The sequence below is a fragment of the Panthera pardus genome, unplaced genomic scaffold (assembly GCF_024362965.1).
Source record: "Panthera pardus isolate Hobbes unplaced genomic scaffold, ASM2436296v1 HiC_scaffold_27, whole genome shotgun sequence".
Classification (NCBI taxonomy): domain Eukaryota; kingdom Metazoa; phylum Chordata; class Mammalia; order Carnivora; family Felidae; genus Panthera; species Panthera pardus.
Genome location: NW_026526843.1, coordinates 108942334 through 108946382, shown reverse-complemented (window position 1 = coordinate 108946382; position 4049 = coordinate 108942334).

The following is a 4049-nucleotide window of genomic DNA, read 5'->3' as shown; positions in this document are numbered from 1 at the left end:
TACAAACCCTTAATACTTCAATGTGTATTTCCTAGTAAGAATATTCTTACACAACATCAGTTATCAACTTCAGTAAATGTAACACAGATAACAATTATTTTACTTACTTGACTGCCAGTTTCTCCACTGAAGAAGTACTATTTTTCTCTTGAAACTAATAGGCAATCTGTGGGGGAGACACCATAAAGCCATGCAAATACGCTACTCCTTGTCAAAATTTCCCAAGATTTAGCATCTATCAGTAGTTCTTGATCTAACCTTTCCCATGTCTAAAAAAATAAAACCTATCAATTTTTCACCTTAAGGTCTGTACTTTGAGGTATTTTTTTTTAACTGCAGCTATAAAAGGCCAAATTGTGGGATGTTTGTTGCAGCCCTTCAACCCCAGTGGAGATAGATGGGAGTCAAGGAGTAAAGGGATTAACTCAAAACACAGCCATCCGTAGTTAGCAGAAGGAAATAACAAAGATCAAAGAGGCGTTGTTTTGTATTTCCCTTGCCCCAAGATAGTCTATACTTTCCATTACTTTATAGATTAACCTCTAAAGCAATTTATTTTGTCTATGGTGTAAGATGAATCCTTATTTAGTTTTCTCTGTAAAGCGTAGCTTCTCAGCACATCCATTAATCTATCCTTTCCCCAGATTTCAAAACCACTTTTATCAAATATATCAAATTCTCATATATACACGGACTTGGTTCTGAGCTCTCTGTTCTCTTACTTTTGTTACTGTATGTTACGATGGCGTGACTTTGTATTTGACAAAGGGGTTCTCTTTCTGGTTTTTAGAATTGTCTTAGAAATTCACGATTTCCATATGAAATTATCTTAGAATTAGTTTTTCCACACTCCCCCATCATGATGGAATATTAATTGGAATTATATTGAAATCAGACAAATTTGGAGGAGAATTGGCATTTTTATAGCATGTCATATCTACAAAGTCTCTAAGCCATGTGTTAAAAAAAAAAAGTTTGCTGGGCTTTTTACATTAGACTAACTTCCTAAAGACCTAGTTATACTTGAACGGTATCTTAAAACCTACTATACCATCTAGTTGCTAGTCTAGTGCGGTTCTCAAATTTTTTGTCTGAAACCCTTACATCAGAGGTTGGCAAACTACAGTCCATGCATATGGGTCAAACGTAGCCTGCCACGTATTTCTGTTGAAGTTTTATTGGACTATAGACACACTCATTTATGTGTTGTCTACAGCTGCTTTTCCGCTACAATGGCAGAAGTGAGTAGTTGTAACAGAGGCCCTATGAACCCTAAATTATTTACTATCTGGTCCTCTAGAGAAAGTTCACCAACCCTTATCCTTACACTTAAAACAGAGACTCCAAAAAACCTTTTCTATCTGCTAACAGTGCTGGATGTTATATTTTCCAAAACTTAAAGCTCTACACCCAACCTGGGGCTTGAACTCACAACCCTTAGATCAAGAGTGGCATACTCTACAGACTGAGACAGCCAGGCGCCCAGGTTTTCCAACTCTTTTTACTTGATAGCAGAAATGTAATACTGGCAATAAACACTTGTCAGTTTTCCTTGAAATGACAGGTTCACTTGTAGGTTATACCCATGAATATAAATTCTAGAAAATTATTAACAATTTTTTAATGTTTATTTTTTGAGACAGATCATGAATGGGGGAGAGGCAGAGAGAGACAGACAGACAGACAGACAGACAAAATCCGAAGCAGGCTCCAGGCTCTGAGCTGTCAGCAGAGAGCCTGATGTGGGGCTTGAACTCACGAACTGTGAGATCATGACCCAAGCTGAAGTTGGACGCTTAACCAACTGAGCAACCCAGGCGCCCCGAAAGGAAAGAAAAAAAAAAAAAGTATTAATTCAATACTAAACTCATTGAAAACTAAAACAAAAAATTTATTGACTAGAGTGGCACTGTTTCACATTTTTGCAATTCTATCACTGTTTTGCTTGATAGTCTCAGATCTGCTTCTGTATTCAACGTGTTGTAGGATGTGGTTTTCGTTAAAGCATATAAAGAAAATCTGGCTTCAGAGGTATGCAGATGGAAAGGGGAGAAACATTCCAATAGCCTCATCAGATAACTGTGTATGTTCTTCTTTGTTACCACCCAATCTTGGCAAATGGTAATTTCTACAAGGTTAGCTGCAATGTGGAATCTAACACGGAATCAATGATCTATTACATTAAAATCCACCCATCATTTAGAAAATATTGGTTGATTCAGCTGTGAAGATCTTTCAAACGTCAACACATTTCATTCTACAATATTAAAAAGCCATTCATTAATACCATTCACTAATCTCTTAAGAAATCTCTACTGTGAGTTGCCAAGCTACTAATAACTAGTTTTTCCAAACTCTTTAATTTTTTGCTTGAAAGCTTAAATCTTATCAACACCAACAAATGCTGCCAGTTGTTTTCCTGGAGGCAATAGCCTCATCTCATTCATCTGAGGAAATGTTAACCACAAACACAAGCTGCAATAACCAGTTTGTCACTTGTTCAAGTAAAAATAGTGTTCCATGAAAAACAGTGGACAATTTAGCTTACAACTCAATCACCCAAGTATTTTTCCTTGAGACAATGGTTACACTTCATTCACAGTATGCAGAAGTGCTTTATGTAGCATTTCCTACTTTGTCACATGCAATATTAAAAACGCATGTACTCTGGGGCACCTGGGTGGTTCAGTTGGTTAAGCGCCCGACTTCAGCTCAGGTCATGATCTCCCAGTTTGTGAGTTCAAGTCCCGCATCGGGCTCTGTGCTGACAGCTCAGAGCCTGGAGCCTGCTTCAGATTCTGTGTCTCCTGGTCTCTCTCTGCCCCTCCCCTACTCACATTCTGTCTCTCTCAAAAATAAACAAACATTAAAAAAAAATAAAGACATGTACTCTAGGGCTGGATTCAATGAAATTAATACTTTTTACTGCTTCTCAGGGGCACTCTTAAGTAAAATTGGCTTTTTAAAAAGACTGGGTTTCTATACTTTTTTGAGTTAACAAAATTCCAATTATTCTTAGATTTCTAAAGTATTTTAAGTCATAAATATGCATGGATTTTTATTAAATTTGCAAAAACTCAACTATATTTCAATACCTGACTCTCCAGGGGATCAGCAATGGGACTTTACTCAGATTTTGTCCCCACTTTTTGATCTGCCGTTATCAAGTTGTGAATCAGACAAAGCCTGGATTGGAACAGAAGTGACCAGTTTTTAAAAAGTGAGCAGGTGGGGGGGGGGGTGTGTGTGTGTGTGAGCAAGTTCACCAGAGGATATCTGTTTCACCCAAGTGTCTGCAGAGTACAAAATAAGGTCCAATCTGTTGAATGTGATTTTGGCAATTTGAGGTGATTCTGGATGACTGATCTACCTTTTGAAAACATCTTCTGCACAGGTTAACAAACTCACACAAAATGCAACCCCATTGTTAGTCTGAATGTCTTAAATCAAACAGCCAAAAACACAAAAATAAAATACAAAGTATACATTATTCTCATATCACAGTTGGTTTTTCAGAAAAGAATCTTCATGAATGTAACTGTAAATAGTTTAGAGAAAGTCATAGGGGCACCTGGGTGGCTCAGTTGGTTAAGCCTTCGACTTCACTCAGGTCATGATCTCACCATTTGTGGCTTCGAGCCCCATGTCAGGCTCAGTGCTGACAGCTCAGAGCCTGGAGCTTGCTTCAAACTCTGTGTCTCCCTCTCTCTTTGCCCCTCCCCTACTCATGCACTCACTCACTCTCAAAAAATAAACACATAAAAAATTTTAAAAATTGAATTTCCTTAAAAAAAAAAAGTCATAAACAGGGGCGCTTGGGGGGCTCAGTGGGTTAAGCATCCTGCTTTTGATTTCCTCTCAGGTCATGACCTCATGGTTCATGAGATAGAGCCCCCAAGTTCAGCTCTGCAAAGACAATGTGGAATCTGCTTGGATTTCTTTCTGCCCCTCCGCCGCTCACATTCTCTACTCTCTCAAAAGAAATACATAAACTTAAAAACAAAAAAAAAAAAGTCATAAACCGTTCAAAAAGAAGCAATTGCATACTA